The sequence below is a fragment of the Aegilops tauschii genome, chromosome 5 (genome assembly GCF_002575655.3).
Source record: "Aegilops tauschii subsp. strangulata cultivar AL8/78 chromosome 5, Aet v6.0, whole genome shotgun sequence".
NCBI lineage: Eukaryota > Viridiplantae > Streptophyta > Magnoliopsida > Poales > Poaceae > Aegilops > Aegilops tauschii.
In genome coordinates, this window is record NC_053039.3 from 343,552,939 (window position 1) to 343,572,772 (window position 19,834).

Consider the following 19,834-nt stretch of genomic DNA (forward strand, 5'->3'; position numbering starts at 1 on the left):
ATATGGGCCGAAAGACGCCGTGGGCCATACATGGGCCGAAAGTGAAATGGGCTGGTGTTATGTTCGACAGCCCACATGACGTTGTTGGGCCGATTTCCTTTAGGGCCTAACGGGCCGTGAGTTAACGGGCCATAAAATGGGCTATTTGCGAAGAGACCGTTAACAGGCTTTTCATGGGCCAGCCCGTTAACTTTTGACCAAGTCAAACGGGCCGGCTTTGTAAGCTAAATGGGCCAGTGGTGGGCCGTGGCACGTGTCGACATATCATAGGCGCCTATCTGACCCACTGACGAGCTGACACGTGTTTTGTCCGGCCAATAAGAATTTTACACGTGGAAATTTCCCATTGGTCGGGGCTGTTAACGGGTTATCGGATCCAAAACCCGACCCGAGAGCTTAACGGCGTTCCCTTACGGTGGATGCCACGTGTCGGTCACCCTTGACGAAAGCACTTTGTGACGCGCGATTTATCGTCATGGAAGTGGACACTTCCGTGATGATAATTTTGGTAATGTCATGGAACACTTCTACGACAGCACAGGTATGACTATCTTGATTCTGTCATAAAATCGTCATGGATGTACATGCATGACAAAAACGTGACCTACTGTGACAAACACGTATCATCACGGAAGTGTATTTTTTTTGTAGTGCTGGGTCGAACTCCCACAAATAGCAGGTCCGGCGTTGGCATGGAAGGATCCGGCGAATCAGCATAACCTGGATCACGTTGACAAGTTTGATCTTCTTAGTTATCATGTTCTAGATGCATGTCTGGAGCCCAGTCAGCTCGTTCGAAGAACCCCAGGTTAGGCCCTGCTCTTGCCAGGAGGTAAGCCACATCGGAACTCCGGATTGGAATTCGGGGGCCACCGCCCAGTTGGTAACGCGCGGCTCGGTGATGTAGAACCACCCCGACTGCCACCCCTTCACCGTCTCCACAAAGGAGCCTTCGAGCCAGGTGACATTGGGCATCTTGCCCACCATGGCACCTCCGCACTCTGGTTGTTGGCCGCTCACCACCTTCGGCTTCACATTGAAGGTCTTCAACCACAGGCCGAAGTGAGGTGGGATGCGGAGGAAGGCCTCGCACACGACTATAAATGCCGAGATGTTGAGGATAAAGTTGGGGGCTAGATCATGGAAGTCTAGCCCGTAGTAAAACATCAGTCCACGGACAAATAGGTGGAGAGGGAATCCCAGCCCGCGGACGAAATGCGCGAGGAACACCACCCTCTCATGAGGCTCGGGGGTAGGGATGATTTGTCCCTTGTCCGGGAGTCGGTGAACGATCTCCTTGGCTAGGTATCCGGCCTCTCAGAGTTCCTTGATATCTCTCTTCTTAATGAAGGAGGCCATCCACTTGCCTCCAGCTCCGGATCCGGACATGGTTGGAGTGCTTTCTCGAGCGGGGAAAGCTAGAGCTTGGGCGCTAGAGCTCAAGAATGGACGGGCAGAGGAAGGAGAAGGCGTAGGTTAATGAGGACGAATCCTTATCCCCTTATAAAGCCCGTGAATGTCAAACGCCTCCCCACTTGCCCTAAAACTTGCCTATACCCAAGGGCTGTGTAAACGGCACGGTTGGCTTACCCACGCCCGTATTGATGAGAATCCCGCAATAAGGGGACACGATCTCTGCTTCGACAAGACGTGCCAATGACAACCGCGTCTCGAAACGTGGAACGGCGGAATAAAACGGTCTGAAATTATGACCGGGCAGACGTGAGGTCACGTTGTAAAAAGTTGTCAGCGGATTGGACTCGCGAAGTATTATATTCTGTCTACGGTTGTGTGTGGTGTGTGACAGGTCCGGATACAATCATCATGTCCGAAGACTACCTTGGAGTTCCGAAAGAAGGGAACCCGCCTTGCAATGCCGAAGACAAATCTGCGCACCGGACTCCTCGTCATTGAAGCCAGGTTCAGGGGCTACTGAGGGAGTCCTGGACTAAGGGGTCCTCGGACGTCCGGCCTGTTAGCCATGGGCCGGACTGATGGGCTATGAAGATACGAAGACCGAAGACTGCACCCGTGTCCGGATGGGACTCTCCTTGGCGTGGAAGGCAAGCTTGGCGACCGAATATGTGGATTCTTTTCCTTTGTAACCTACCTTGTGTAACCCTAGATCCTCCCGGTGCCTATATAAACCGGAGGACTTAGTCCGGAAAGGGGAGATACTCATTACCATAGTCATACAGGCTAGACTTCTAGGGTTTAGCCATTACGATCTCGTGGTAGATCAACTCTTGTAATACTCATATTCATCAAGATCAATCAAGCAGGAAGTAGGGTATTACCTCCATAGAGAGGGCCCGAACCTGGGTAAACATCGTGTCCCCTGTCTCCTGTTACCATCGACCTTAGACGCACAGTTCTGGACCCCCTACCCGAGATCCGCCGGTTTTCACACCGACATTGGTGCTTTCATTGAGAGTTCCACTGTGCCATCGACGAAAGGTTCGATGGCCCCTTCAATCGTCGATAGTGACGTTGTCCAAGGAGAAACCTTCCTCCCGGGACAGATCATTGTGTGCGGCGGCTTCACATTGCGGGCCAACTCGTTTGGCCACCTGGAGCAGATCGATAGCTACGCCCCTGGCCATCAGGTCAGATTTCGGAGTTTGAACTACGTTGCGGACATCCGTGGAGATTTGATCTTCGTCGGATTCGAGACCACGGCGACCGCTCCGGTCACCTTGACGAACATGACCTAAATCTGTCGTCAGACCACTTCCAGGAGGTATCTCCTGTGACCACTCCGGCCTTAGATCCAGAGCACACTGCGGCATCCAAGGATTGGAGGCTCAACCCCACCACAGAGGCCACAGATTCCCTGGCGTTGGAGCCGCACATGGACTTAACCTCACGAAATACTCGTGTCACCGGAACTCCGGACTCTTCTCCGGGTATAAGTTCCGAACCATGTGGGTCCGCGGATACCGAACGTGATCGCTTATCGATCTTCGAATTCAGCGCCGTAGACATCTTCCAGCACTCACCCTTGGGCGATGTGCTGAACTCATTAAAGAACTTGTCCTTGATGGGGGACTCACAGCCGAACTATGTACGGTTCGAACTAGAAGCTCAGGATGGGGAATTTTGCTTCCCACCCGCCACCCACTTCATAGCCATTGTCGAAGACTTAACCGACACGCTTGACTATGACTCCGAAGACATCGACGGTATGGGCGACGATGCCGGAGACGAGGAGGCCCAAAACCCGCCGTTCACTGGACGATGGACGGCCACTTCCTCGCATGACATCTACATGGTAGATACGCCGAAAAATAATAACGACGATGACAAAGAGGATCCAGCTGAGGATAAACCTCCTGATAAACAGCAAAAACATCGGCGTCCTCGGTGCTGCTCTAAGTCACGTCGTCCCAAAAACAACAATATTGGCACCGGAGAAAATAATACTCCAGATGATGCCGAAAACAATGAAGACCCTGCTGAGGTCACATCCGAGCAGGAGGATCAAGAACACGGGCAAAATAGCCCCAATGAACAGGCCAGGACCAACGACTCAGAGGACGGTAGTTATCATCCGCTCTCTGAGGATGAGGAAAGCCTCGGCAACGAAGATTTTATCGTTCCTGAGGAACCCCTTGAGCAGGAGCGCTTCAAGCGCCAGCTAATAGCCACCGCAAGGAGCCTGAAAAAGAAACAGCAGCAGCTTCAAGCTGACCAAGATCTGCTCGTCGACAGATGGACCGATGTCCTGTCAGCCGAAGAATACGGCCTCAGACACCCAGCCAAGAGTTACCCAAAGCGAAGGTTGCTACCTTAGTTCGATGAAGAGGCGCCGGAGCCCATACCTCCCTCGCGTAGCGCAGCCAACCGAACACTACGCGGTCTGGACAATGCGGCGGATCGACCACCTCGTGGTCGGGATAGAGCGGCAATTCAAGCCGAACAGCCCGCCCCACCGACACGGAAAAATAGAGACAAAATAGTTCGAGGTCATACATACGACCTCCGGCAAACCCTGGGCAGTAGAGCAGGACATACAAAATCGATCTACGGATCGCGAGGACATGCCTTAACACGCGATGACGGCTACCTATTCGGACGTGACAAACAGAGTCACGCTCGAGCCGATAACCATAGACGGACTCCATCGGAGCTACGTCGCGACGCGGCCCGATATAGAGGCGCCGCACACCCTCTTTGCTTCACTGATGAAGTAATGGACCATGAATTCCCCAAAGGGTTCAAACCCGTCAATATTGAATCATACGACGAAACAACCAATCCCGCGGTATGGATCGAGGATTTTATTCTCCACATTCACATGGCCCGTGGAGATGACCTCCATGCTATCAAATACCTCCCACTAAAACTCAAAGGGCCAGCTCGGCACTAGTTAAACAGCCTGCCTGAAAATTCCATCGGCGGCAGGGAGGACTTGGAAGAAGCCTTTCTTGACAACTTCCAAGGTACATACGTCCGGCCTCCAGACGCTGACGACTTCAGTCACATAGTTCAACAGCCCGGGGAGTCAGCCAGGAAATTCTGGACTAGGTTCCTAACTAAAAAGAACCAGATCATTGATTGTCCGGATGCAGAAGCCCTAGCGGCCTTTAAACATAGCATCCGTGACGAATGGCTCGCCCGCCACCTCGGCCAAGAAAAGCTGAAATCTATGGCCGCCCTCACGGCCCTCATGACCCGCTTTTGTGCGGGTGAGGACAGCTGGCTGGCTCGTAGTAAAAATACGGCCAGTGAGGCAGGCCCCTCCGAGGCGAAAAACAGCAACAGCAAGCTCCGACGCAGCAGACACAAACGCCGAAGCAACAACACCGATGGAACTGCCGTAAACGCCGGATTCAGCGGCTCTAAGTCCGGTGAGTGGAAAAAGTTGTATCAAAGAAACAATCAGAGACCATCTAGCATGGACCGCATACTTGACCATCCGTGCCAAATTCATGGCACCCCGCACCACTACAAAAAAATACACTTCCGTGATGATACGTGTTTGTCACAGTAGGTCACGTTTTCTGTCATGCATGTACATCCATGACAAATTTATGACAGAATCAAGATAGTCATACCTGTGTTGTCGTAGAAGTGTTCCATGACATTACCAAAATTATCATCACGGAAGTGTCCACTTCGATGATGATAAATCGCGCGTCACAGAAGTGCTTTCGTCAAGGGTGACCGACACGTGGCATCCACCGTAACGGAACACCGTTAAGCTATCAGGTCCGGTTTTGGATCCGATAACCCGATAACAGCCCCGACCAATGGGGATTTTCCACGTGTAAAATCATCATTGGCTGGAGGAAACACGTGTCGGCTCACCGTTGGGACAGATGTCATCCACTCATTGGACCCAAAGCGCCTATGATACGCCGACATGTGGCACGGCCCAACAGAGGCCCATTCGTGTGAAAAGGCCGGCCCGTTTGACTTGGTCAAAAGGTGGCGGGCCCGCCCACGGCAAGCCTATTAACGGCCTATTCGCATATAGCCCATTTACAGCCCGCTATCCTAGGGCCCATTTACGGCCTATCCGAACTAGGCCTAGTAGCGTCATCTGGGCCGTCCAATATAATTCCAGCCCATTTTAACTTCCGCCCATGTATGGCCCATGACGTCTTTCGGCCCATATGGGGCCCTTAGTAACCCTCGGCCCCTTAACGGCCCGTGGAAAAACTGGCCCGTAATGAACAGTGTATCACTTTATACCCATTAACTGCCCATTATTCCGTTGGGCCGTTTCCAGCCCATGATATCTTTTGGCCTTCTCAAGGCCCATTTATTCTTGGGCATATTTCCAGCATTCGGTTACTTACGGCCCGTTACTGTCATTTTCTGCTTCTGGGCCAAATTCAGCCTGTGGTTACAGTCGGCCTGTTTGCGGCCTGTTAATACGTTGGGCCGTTTTCATGTCGAAAAAAACCCGTTGGGCTGTTTTCATAGAGTTATCAAATACGGCCAATAAACGGCTCGTTATTGTCCATGAATAGTATGGCCCATGGTTGGCGAAATGATGATACGACCCGTAGAAGGCCCATGGATCGTACGACCCGTAAAAGGCCCATGGATCGTACGACCCGTAGAAGGCCCATGGATCCTACGGCCCGTATAGAAGGCCAATGGATCCTATGGCCCGTCGAAGGCCCATGGATCATACGTCCCGCAAGAGGCCCATGGTTACAACAGTCCGTGCGTTGCCATGATTATTTTGGCCTAGTTTCCAAAAATAGGTTATTGTGGCCATTAGAAAAACACAAAAAAAGAACTGCAGTGACTCAAGCAAACAACTAAACAAGACAATGAGGAAATAAATAAGCAAGCAATTAACGCTAGTTTATTACCGCTATTACACATATTACATCCACTGGGCATCAAAGTTCGCCACCAGTGCAAATATAGGGAACAAAGCAGCATATTACATACACTGGCCGTCAAAATTGGCCACCAGTGCAAATAAACGCGGCAGCAAAACAAGAGCATAACAGAAACAACTTCATAAGAGCTCACGAAACGTGGTATCCACCATGCTGGCAATAAGCTTAGCAAGCTTATTAGCTTTGTCCTTCTTGGTGCTAAAATCCTCCAACGCTTGCTGTTGCACCAGAAAGTATGCATCTAAATGCTCCAGGGACTTCCGCAGTCCTTCCGCTTCTTGTCGCAGCACAGCTGATCGATGTCTTTCAGCTTGTAGTTGAGACTCAAGAAACCGAACTGATTCAGACAGTGAGTTTGAATAGCTTGTGCAAGCGGTAGTGGCCAGTAACTCCAACACTAAACCAAGACAGGACTTTTGGGTTGTTTCACTGTCTTCGAGATAGTCTTCCTTAACTGTTTTATCAGCTTTGTTGGAGACCAACAAGGATGTGTCACTATCCTGAACCTTATCTGCATTACTTCCTTTACCATTGCTTAATAAGGCACTCTTCCCCAATATTCTGTCAGCATTGTAAAAGAAGAAACAAGCACACACATAACAGTTTAGCATGTACTAGTATATGAAACTCATTTTGGTGAACCAGTTCATTAGTAAGGTGGACAGGATTAAACTACCAAGTCTTCTATTGCCAAGTACTAGTACATAATAAAAGCATCAAACAAACATATGTCTATGTCCTATGGTCACTGCATTGTCTTGCCAAATCAAAATAGAGACACGGTTCAAATCATATCAGTTTAAGACAAAGTAGTAGTGAAAGAATACAAAGCGTGGGAAACAACACGGCACAACAAGATTTCATATGGGTACCACGGGTCTACATGTACAACAACACTATTGCTCTGTTGTGATGCTAGTAATGTGCATGATATGAGAAGTCAACTGTATACACAATTGAAATTGAAATCAACAGAGCTATTGATAACAGCAAGCCTGTTAAAGAAACATGCGTGAACATACCTACTGTGCCATTGAAGTTTCGAAAATAAGTTTGTATGAGTAAATATAGTGATACAAGAGCAAAGCTATATGCACGATAGCAATCATAGTTAAAAAAAAGGCGTGCCTAAGCGAGCGCGTAAGCGCGCCTAGGCTCTAGGCGTTGGCGAAACGCATTGCGCATAACTACGCTTAATCTGTGCATAACTGCGCATAAGCATGCGCTTTGGTCAGTAAAGCGCAAGGCGGTGGCAAAACGCACAATTAACACCTAGCGCTTTTTTGAACTATGATAGCAATGGAATCTTAAATTAAAACAGTTGTTCTTCAGGTTTAGGCACTTGTTCTACATGAACAGAGTACAGTAAGACGCAAGAATATAGTACTTAAAAATAGAAAATGAGCTCATAGACCTTACCACATTCTTGGTTCGGGACCAGTACAGAACAAGGCGTTCCCAGTCATCGTCCAGTAAATGTGTCTCAGGAGAACGTAAGGGAATTTGATGAGTTTCTTTGCCGGTGAAGTACGTTTTCTTCAGGTAATTCCGATACTGCCACCAAGCATTCTTGAAGATAGCAGAGGTGTTAGCACGGGTTACCTCATCCTGAGTTTCCAAATTGGTCCTTCTCTATAGAGAAAAATGGGAAAATTTGCTGTATTATAACCATCATGGAGGTAGGATGTATGGGACAAAGCAAAGTAATTGCCATTAATAACATTACTTACACATAACTCCTGGACAAACACCTGCAACTGGCATTTTCCTTCATCTTCAGTATAATATTTCCAAGATGGGAAGATACGCACATACGATTTAACAACATCAAATGCGATAGATGCTAAACTACGACTAGCTGGTTGTGCTTCCTCCACAGGAATAGGCGTACTAACTCGTGGAGTTGGGGTTCGTTGTGGTAGTACTGGCCCTTTGGGCACTGGAGCTGCCTTACTAACTGCTCTTGTTTGGGAGCTCTGTGGTGGAGATGGTGTTGTGTCAACAGGAACTGGGTTACTATCTGCTGGGGTTGGGGTTAGATTGGGTGAAGCTGGTTCTCTGTCCATCGTAGTAGGGGTACAATCTGCGAGAGTTTGGGTTATGTGTGGTAGGGCTGGTTCTCATGCATGTACAACCGGGGTGCTATCTCCACCAAGAGGTAGCACTGTTTTATTTGAAGACCATGTTTTTAGTTCGCTAAATGCTGGCATCACCCGCTCCAATTCAAACGGCTGATAAACAGGAAACATAGTTGAATGTACAGACATTGTATGAGAGACAGATGCAATAGATAGTGTGGAAAAAAGAGGGCATGAAATAGTTGACATGTATATTGTTTAACTAAAACGGATAGCATGACATAATTTCACATATATGATGTCTATCTAAACTGGATAGCATAGCATAACATAATTCAAAGATATGATGAATAACTAAACAGGATCGCATGACATAATTCACCTACATGTTATCTAAGTAATCAGGATCGCATCATTTAATTCACATATGTGATTTATATGCTAAACAGAGGGAATTAGATATGATGTCTGAACTAAGAACATGGTGTTGAATATTGTGTATATGATGTCTAATCTATGCAATGCAAGACACCATATGCATGATATGAGTAGTATAACCGTGCCAAGTTAGAGCATACACCTCGGTGGGGGAATAGGACTGGTCATCTGTCTCTGAATCCATCTCTGAGGAGCTATCGGGACCCAACAAGAGATCTGCGTTGACAGGTAGCACTGTCTGCTCAGAAGGCCTTGTTTTCACTCCAGATTTTTCAATCTCCCACCCAAATGGCTGATTCACAGGAAGAGTAGTTTAATGTACAAACATTGTCGACAAATGGAAATGTAATGAAGAAAAGGATGGGCAAGATATCATTCAAATATATAATGCCTGGTTAAACAGGATGGCATTGCACGTTTCACGTATATTATGGCTGGCTAAAAGACATGAGACTGCACAATTCCCATATATGATATAGAAACTAAACAGGTGGCATTACAGAACATGTCTAAACTAAGCAGATGACATATATGATTTCAAAAGTAGGCATTGCAAGGCAACATATGCATGATATGACTAACATCATCATGCCAAGGTAGAGCAAACAGCTTGGGGGTAAATAGGAGTGGTCAGGGGCGTCTGAATCCACCTCAGAACAGATAGCTTCCTCTGGATTACAATCTGGAGAGGGGTGGGGAGGGTTTGCCATTGAACCCACCATGGAGCGATGTCTGCATGACATTGTATTGCCGCACAAAACTCTTCTCTTTTTCTCTACATGTTCAGCATGACTGTGTACAATATCTGACATGCATACGAAAAAAATATGGTGAGATTATGTAAGGAGAGCATGCATAAGTTTAGAGTGATGGTAACAACCAGTGGATGGATCCAAAAATAATGATAGAAGGCTGGTGATTGCTTTAATTTAATAAAAAGACAAATGATGATTGCTTTACTATTTGTTTCCCACCCAAGATGAACAACATAGGCATACCCTAGGTGAACCAGATATTAGACAGAGATACTATTCATTGCTTCCTCGATATGTGCCCCATAACTAATTTAGAACTCAAGTTTGAACATTAATTTGGACCTGACTTGACTGTCGAAACTTAAATTTACTGTGGAATCTGAATGTTACTGTCAAAACTGAACGCAATGGTAGCAGAGAGGCACTTGACATGTAGTTTAGGGAGGGCGTGCAGTTCATCTTCAACCTGCACCCCCCTGAGCCACCAGCCACCACCGGCCGAACCGCTGGCCCCAGCGCCGCCTCGCCGCCCCGAAACAAATCCCCACCGCCGGTCCGTCGCCGCCCCGGCCAGCCCTATAGGCCCCCCGCCCCCACCCTGAACCCTAAGATAGATAATGGGGTACCTCTCCGGCGAGCCCCCGTCCCCGCTGCGGGTGGTTCTTCCTTAACTCCGGCGAGCCCCCCCCCCACCCCCAGAAAATCGACTGACCCAAAAGTCGATTCAGTCGACTGAAGTGTAGCTAAATCGGAGCAGAGCAGTAGCACGAGCGAGGGGGATAGCAGCAGCAGCAGCGCGAGCGAGCGAGAGCCGGAGCAGCAGCAGCTGGGTGAGCGAGCGATCGAGCGAGAGCCGGAGCAGCAGCAGCTGGGCGAGCGAGCTATCGAGCGAGAGCCGAAGCAGCAGCGGCAGTGCGAGCGAGCGAGCGAGAGCCGGAGCAGCAGCAGCAGATCCGGCTGGTATGGACGCCGCCGCCGAAGGGGCCTTGCACTGGGGGAGAGCCGCCGTGGAGATGTCGCCCGCGGCGCCGACTTCAAGGTAGCCGCTCCATGGGGGTGTGGGATGGAGCACCGTCGGCACCGGGAGGTCGAGCTAAGGAGAAGGTGCGATGCGATGAGTGTACAACCTCTTTGGTGGCGCTGAGTAGGCCTCGGCTTCGTCCGAGGAGTCGGTGAGGATGCTGCGGTTCCGGTGGAGCAGGTTAAGGCGGCGCTGTGGGGATGGAGCAGCCGCGATAGACGAGGCAATCGTCGGAGCAGCTCCTTGGAGGTGGAGGACGGGGCGGCTGAACCGGCGGGACGACGAGATGGACGACGGATCCTCATCCGGGGAGGTGGACGAGGGACGTCGAGCTGTTGCGGTGGACAATGTCGTTGGGGAAGAGGCTCCGGCTGGGCAGCGGTGAGGTGGCAGACGGAGGAGGGTGGGGTTTCGCGGCTGGAGCGGAGAGGTTATGGCGGCCTGGGATTTCGAATGGCAAAAAGGAGGCAATGGGAGGGGGTGAAGCATGACTTAGGGATGCGCTTGTCCAAAATGTAGGGTGTGTCACAAAAGTACCCCGCACCAATTTGAACTAGCGGCCCTTTCGGCTCAGGATTAGAAGGGGGATTTCGCGTGTTGGGATTTGGCAGCTAGAGGGAGTTTTCGCGCGCGTTGTAATTTTGGCATATCAAGGCGCGGGTTGTGAAGGCGCCAGTTTTGGGAGCACGATATCTGAATTTTCGGGATATAACAAGGCGCGGGTTGAATTTTAGGGACAAGCCAACGTGTAATATTGTACTTGTACGTACCAAATCAATTCGCACTTCCCTCAACCAAAAAGAAAACAAAAAAAATAAAACTATTCACAGCGCACAAAGAGAGAGTCTTGCCCCGTTTTACTATAAAAATGCTATTTAAAGCTACTCATACCAACAATTTAGTGCAATTAAATGCTATTCGGTAGTATGAATCCATGTTATGTCCAATTAAATTTTTTCGCTTGCTGTATAATGCATGTAACCTACTCATACCAACATTTTAGTGCATTCCAAATGTCTATACTACCGCTGCAATTCGAACTGAATTTGAATTCGTTTCTCTATTTCAATAACAAATCTACAATCATGATTGTTGCCAACTTCAACCATCATTCGTGTATTACCTTAATAACACACCACATGATTAGTATAGAGATAGGTATGAACTATGTGTACTACATGAACTCGAATTCTATTTTTTGAATACACTTGATGTTGATTCCAAATAATAGTACATTTGATGTACCAACTATATATTCATAATCTAAACCATGTTCCATACGTGTACAGCGTGTTTATCACACATAGTATAGTGCCCCGCCCCCTACATTATGACAAGTATTTAGACCTGAGCTGCAAAAGCCACACATTAGCCCAAATTATGATAAATGTTCTATATGTTATACGTAGTACTAGCAAGATGCCCATGTGTTCCACAAAACATCAACATGATCATGGGGAGGCCTAATTTGCAAATATGGAGAGGGGTGTGGGTATCTTTTTTCAAAATTGCCATAGTTTCCTTCCTATCCGTCAGATATAAATCGGACGGCCTATATTGCAGGATGGCACCATCATCAACAACTCTGTTTTTTATAAGAGTAGAGAGAAAATATATTATATGTAGTATAACATGTTCATAACCACACCATGTGTATCACCGTCATATATATTCACACATGCGTCGGTTTAAAACACTATGATAAATTCTTCAAATATCCGAATTCGCTTTTTATAATGAAGTATGATCTCTATTCGTCTTTTACACCCACACAATCCTCTTATCTTTGTAGCTAGCTAGCACTAACTTTCTCTCGTGCATGCAGACGCCTGCATCCCTCTAACCCTCCCTCAGCATTCTCTAGCTCCATCGCGCAAATTCATCTTTTCACTTTAGGTCGTTCACCCACGGTGTGTGTAGGCCCCCCAGATCCTTCTTTACGGCACACATCGATTGATATGCCTCTCTAGCCAGGTGTGCCTAGCACAAAACACAAGCTTCCCCTCTTCTCTTATCACCGTCCATGCCTCACTCCCACCACTCTTTTCATCGATCTCGTACTCGCACACTTCTCCCCCTCGATATAGTATGACTCTCGCACCACCTCCTAGATGCATCCCTCTCTTTCTATCCTTCTCCCCGTGCCTCATTTGCTTCTAACACACACATGCATGCAGTGCTTCCACCCCGGGTAGACACATTCATGCACGTACTCCACTCCGTAGTACTACATCGAGAGAAAATTGCGGTTACCACGCCCTGATTAATTGAGCATTAAACCAAACACATCTAAAGTCTCTCTGCTGGTGGAAATGCATTGAGAGAAATGCATCATAATGAAGCGCGCCCTGTAAACTGTGACGGAGGGAGGAGTAGTACGAAGGTGCAAAACCAAGTATGCGTATGGCCAGTCGGTCAACGCAGCTCGTCTTGGCATATCACTGACATGTGGGACCGGAGTGTGAGCAAACCGATCTCAATTGACGACAAAATGGCCAACCCGCCATTCCTTGAGAGAGACGAGGAGCGAGAACACACAGACGGGCTCGCACGGAGGCCAAGATATATTCGAGCATGGTTGATCGATATCATCATTACATGTTGGGCTGCCGTTTTCCGCCCTTCTCCAGAATAAATGTGTACTTTATCAAAGATTAAGAAAAATAAGAGTACAGAGGCTCCACCATGTGGTTCTAGTAGTAGTACTACTCGTACTACTAAACCTTGCGCTTGGCTCTTCGCCTCTTCGTGAAGTCGAACAATGATAGTACTCCGCAAGTTCGGTACTACAGTGTATGCCTCTGGCAATCTGACACCGAATGAACTGATGCATGTCCACCGCCTGGGCGAGGTACGTTGCGTTAGTCAAAAGGCGTAAGCGAGCTTCACCTTGTCCCGCAAGCTTCTCCTCATTCTGCGAGTTGACGGGACACACCAACAAGTAGTGCTAGTCCATACTCCCTCCTTTCCGGTTAATATGGCTTAATCTTTTTGCGGGTAAATGAGAGAGCTTTATTCATATATAAGCATTCTTAGGACGATCAGCCAAGACACTCGTCACTAGGAAGCGAGGTACCCCGCAAAAAAAGAAGTAGGAAGCGAGGTGTTTCATCAAGCCAGCTCTCGGCCACATTCAAAGTGCAGCAAGCACGGTTCGCACAAAGATGCGCCGCAAGGTTTGCTGACCTGTTTACATGCTGAATAACAAAAAAGAGAGGAAATATTACCGAGCGCTCCTATTTGTAACAGGATATGAGCCAGAATTAAGCGAGAACTGTGGCGAGTGCTCCATGCAATCAACTTCCATTATCACATGCGAGAACCCTCGAAGAGAACCAAATGTGCTGAAGATTGATTTATCACATTTTAAAAATATAATAAGAGTGCAGACGCTCCTCCATCCGGTTCCTAGTAGTACTAGTAAACTTTGCACTTGGTTGTTCGCCTCTTCGGGAAGTGCAACAATAATAGTAGTAGTATAGTGTATGCTTCTGGCAATCTGACACCAAATTAACTGTTGCACGTCCACCGCCTGAGCGAAGGACAACTTGCATTAGTCAAAAGTTTCTCCTTGTCCTGCAAGCCATCACGTGCAAGCTTCTCCCGTCCTGCAAGCTTCTCCTCGTTCGGCAAGTTGACGGGACACAGCAAAGTAATGCTAGTCCATACTGCCTCCTCTTCGGTTAATATGGCTTAATTTCAAACGAGATAAATACACTATCTGTCACTGTATATTTGTAAAAATACGGTCAGTGGACTTCATAATACGCTCATTACGCTCAATATATACATTTTCCGGTGTTTATACGGTCACTAGCTCACCCTGGCTGAGTATGTGTGTGCATGCACGTGTAGGTTGAGCACTTGAGCGTGACCGTGTGTGTTCCGTCGTGTGCTCGGACATGCATGCATTAGGGCGTCACACGCGTTTTTGCGTCCATGTGTACGTGTGACTGTTGCATACACGTAGGGGGAGTACGTGTAGGGGCCACTAAAGGAGCAGTCAAATCACACAGTAAGTTAGTCGGAAGAAGCAACCGTCATTTCACTCTTGAATGACACGTATGCAATATAAAATGGTTGATATGGAGAAAAAAAACCACTATATATACACTAGCAGGAGCCTAAGCTACAAGCCTGCTTGCTTGGGTTGCTCTCTTCACAAGCATCGAACGATGGTGGCCACACCGCCGGTCACATATCCGGCCTGATCCCGCAGCTGGGGGAAGGGAACAATGTTCTGCGTAGACGCGGTCGACATCGGCGCGGGAGAAAATCCACAGTCGGTGCGTCCCAATCAGGGGTCACCGCGGTATGGGCCGATGCCGCATCCCAACCGCCCTTCTAGCTACAGCCCGACGTCCATTTCGAAAATATTACTGCATGTCAACAAAAATTATACTAGTATCGCTGTTCCGTTTCGAAAAAAAGCATATAAGTTGTTACTTCTTACCCAAAGGATCTTTATATCCAACACACACAAAATATCCAATCGACTGTTCGAAATTACTTTCACTGCTGATCTGATGTCGAGGTAATTGCTGCATCGCCACCAAAACCCACCATCTCTTAAGCTAAAGTAGACCGAGGTAACCCCTATATTAGCATATTACTAAGATAAGCAGAAGGCACTGTAGAATCATTTAGGACGTGAGCTTGTCAATCTGAATGTGGAGGGACACCAGCTTAGCCCCGGCCAGCAGCTTGGGCGGAACTGTGAAGAAGGTCAGCTCCTGCACGGCAACGTCGCCGGGATCCCTGCTGCTTGTCAGCTCCATTTCCACCTTGACGGCGTCGGTCCTGCCTTTGGGCTCCCCCGGTGGGCCGTTCGCCCACAGCTTGGCCACGTAGTGCGGCAGTGGGGACACCCCTGCTCTGATGCAGACGACCGACACGGCGATAGGCGCGCCGATGTCGAGCACGCCGCCGACCAAGAAAAACGCGCGGCCGTCCTACTCCGCGAACAGCAAGAGCCGTGGCTCCGACAGTGGCACTTGCAGCTGGAGCGCCTTGTCGTACTGGATCCTGTGCACAGGCATGGGATGCACGGTGCTGATGTAGTGGGAGAGCCACGGCGGCGGGCCTTCATAGCCACAGACGGGCACGGGGCATTTGCAGGGCGCGAGCGGACACACGCTCTGGTGATCGGCGAGCTTGTGGTAAGTGACGTAGATCCCACAGCCTTCGTGCGGGCACTCCACCCTCACCGAGGAGAGGACGGCATCCACCGCCGTGTTCCGCACGTCGAAGCCACAGCCGCGCTCGCACTTCTGGCACTGCCGTTGGTTCCCGGGGCGCTCGACGCGGCAGTCCGCGCAAGCCAGGTGCCCTCCCTTGCACTGCACAAATCAATTGAACAACACATCAATCAAGAAACTTGCACCTTGCTCGATCAGCCGAACGGACGAGGTGTATTCGAACCTCATACACTGGAGGCTTCAAGGGGCGGAGGCACAAAGGGCAGTGGAGCAAGGTGAGGTCCATCGAGACCATAGAGAGCTCCATCGTCGGGTCCTGTTCCATCTGCATGATCTCGCCCTCCTCGTGCACAACCATCTCTCGCTTTATTAGGGCCGGGGCATTACAAAGCTTTACTGTCACATATGCATACTACTTCAAGGTGCATTAAATCAACACATGCAAGTATCAAAAGGAGAGTCAGGGCATGCATGCATGCGTTGTAATTAATGCATCGGTAAACGCAAATTATTGAAATATATCGAGTGCAGTGCTTTGATGTGTCGCGTCAACTCGTACAAGACCGAGAAGTTTGATTACTACAACGCCCTCTCGCCTTAACCACACCTGCCTTTGGCTGCATGACAGGTGGGCCACCGACCTGTTGGGCCCACCTGTCATGGACGCAAAGGCAGGAGCAGTAAGTCAATGAAGCTGCGTCCCTCCCTCGCCCATGAGCGTGGTGGTTCGCAGGACTAGGAGAAGCTTTCGTTCGCTACACGCTCTCCCTCCCGTACGCGGTGGACATGCAGCAGTTCAATTGGTGTCAGATGGCCAGAAGCATACTGTAGTACTCCTCCACTGCAGTAGTACTCCATCATTTTGTTCGACTTCCCGAAGAGGCGAAGAGCCAAGCGCAGCCCGGACGCTCGTGTGGCAGTTTCATGTGTAGAGTAGTCTAGGATAGCGTGTACCATGCATGTAAGCTTAAAATCATTGGGGTCGGCTCCATGCTATATTTTTTTGATTAAATTATCTTCTGGCCCTACCTGTCATCCTGGTGATTCTAGTTTGCATGCTCATCTGGTCAAGACAGGAATATATATTTTAATTTGTGGTGGGGTAAATGTTAGAGGTTGCAGCAAATGGAGTATTGTACACTGCGGGTCTTTCAGCAAAGTTTAGAGGCAACCATGTGGGGCCAGTGCTATGATGTGTCGCGTCAACTCGCACAACGATGAGAAGCTTGATTTTACTACTACACGCCTTCTCCCTCGCCCATGCGCGCGGTGGCTCGCAGACGAGGACATGCTTTTGCTTATACTCCCTCCTTACCAGTTTATAGGGCTCATATCTGAAATTCCACCAACCAAGGTAAATGTCTATTGGGTGAGGTGAATTGAGCTTATGTGAAAGATGCCCAATTACAGCATCCTGGTATTAAATCTCAGCCTGTTCAATTGCCAATGCAATTAAGGTGGTGTTTGGTTCTCTAGTCCTAGGACTTTTTCTAGTCCTTAGGACTTTTTGGAAAAGACTCTGAAGGAGGTGCTTCTAAGGACTTTTAGCAAAAAGTCTCAAAAAAGTCCCACCCTGTTTGGTTTGCTAGGGACTTTTTCTAGTCCCAACACAAAAAAGTCCTTGGAATCAAACACCCCCTAACTACAGCGTCCCAAGCCTGCATGCGTCCCACTCTCTCTCTCTCTCTCATCCAGATGGCGCATGCACTGGTCAGTCTTCGTTTTTTTATCTCGTTTTAATGTCCAGTTTGCTGCATGCATGCAGCTGAGGGAAGAAAGGAGCAACGACTTGGCTCTCTGATTAATTTTCTTTTGAAAATGGTACCAGGGAATTAAATGCAACGCTGCAATCGAAAAGACCTCAGAGCTTTAACCAAGCTACTCTCAAAACAAGCCTTATAAAATGGAAATCTGAAGATTTTGAGTTGAGCCTTATAAACCGGTAAGGAGGGAGTATAGTACTACAACAAGCTATCCCTCCCGCTCGTGGTGGACGGACATGCAGCAGTGGATTCGATACTGTAGAGGCAGTAGTAGTAACATCATTGTTCGTCTTCTCGAAGAGGCGAAGAGCCAAGTGCAACCCGAACGTGGCAGTTGCGAACCTTGGAGCACGCATATAGACAGGCTCTTGCATGAGACAAAATTGCTATGTGAGCCCACTATTGTAGTAAGTACTTGCTAGCATAGCCGTGTAAACCAGAAAGGAGTATTTGCCTTTCTAGAGATTTCAACAAGTGACTAGACTACACCGAGACGGAGTACATATGGAGCAAAATGAGTGAATCTACACCGTAAATAAATACGTACTAGTTCTCTCGTTTTCCTCTCGGCCTTGGTCGCGATGCACAATATTGAGTATACTAGTACTATCATCTTGAAATTTTACGAAGTCACCATAGGCACCTCGTCGTCGACGGGAACGTCTCCTGACACGCGATAGATGCGAGCGGCAGTCGCCTCCACAGGTGGTTGAATGCCAAGGAGGGAGAGGGTAGCGGTTCCCGAGACGTTGAACGGTCAATGATGCATCCTCAAATTACTCTACATGCAGAGGGAATTAATTGGAGAAGCAGAATAGAGCCAGCACGATGTGAATGCAACAGAGTTTGGATTCTCATATAAAGGCGCCCCACCACTCCAATCCATCTACTCCTTAGTCTCTGTGCAACACTGCTCACTCCAATCCAAGACCAAGTGACTAGAAGCCAGAAGCACCTATGAAGGCGATGGACGCAAGCGGCAGTCGGCTGTGCCAAATCATCCAAGGCGCCGGCCTGCGACCCCGCACCGCGCAGCGTTTCCAGACGATGCTGGCGACTGCCGGCGTCGTAGCCCTCGCCGATGCCGGATTCACCTCTCGCACGGACGGCATGATGGTAAACTCCATCCGCAAGTTTGCCGCCGTCAAGAAGCGCGCAGACGACCTTGCCGTACTGCTCCAGCCCGCGCGCCCAGGCTCCTCATTGCCTGCCACCCTCATCGGCCTCCATGGTGACGAACTCTTTCAAGCCCTGGTGGCCCTGCAGTTGCCGGAGGTCGCGATGAATAATGTGCACCTCGAGGCTGCGCTCATCGCGCAGCGCCTCGCCATGCAAGAAACCGTCGACCTGCACATCCACGTCTACGAGGAAATCGTCTACATAGGCCACTACAAGGCCAGCGAAGACAGAAAGACGTTGGCCTTCTTCCAGCGGCTGGAATCTTTGGATGCCATTGTTCAGAAGCACGTCGACCTGGCCACGAAAGCCGCTGCTACTTAGCCGCCATTCGATGCATATCTTCTTCTTGCCTCCTGTAACCAGCACTGCATCACCTCGTGGCCTTAATATTTTATTAGTATAGGAGTATATGGCATTTTTATTCCAGTAGTAACGTTTTCACTATGAGGTGGGGCCGCAGTTGAGCAAACCGACCATCGGCAAATCCCCACCCCACCCACCGGGCGTTGGCTTAGTTTAGAATTACTAGAAGAGAGAAACGAGGGAGAAGAGCTAGTTGTAGCACAGACGCTGTTGTCAGATGGGACTCGCGTTGATAGAATAGGAGTACTGAGCACTCGTACCTCTTTTTTTAGGGAAAAAGCAGTCGTATGTCTAGTACTACCACTAGTTGGGTGCGTGCGACCTATACCTGTCATCACTTTAGGTCTCCTTTTCGAACCGTAGCTACGCTTCACCGTACATATTTTTTCATGCATTTATCCTCCTATATGTACTCCTAGGCTATTTCCACGTGCACCCTTTCGCCGACATGTGGGACATAGAGCATCTAGGTCGTAGTGCATGCACGACTCGGAGCATATGCCGGGGTACTTTACATTTCAGACCTCATGAATTACATGCAAAACCCCCGCAGAAGAATAAATAAATAAATAAATTACTACATGAAACCAGGTTATTTTCGTAGAAACCGGAGCACGTTCATTAAATTTTGGACATAACACGTTTATAAAAAACTACCGGACCTAAACCAGTCTAAG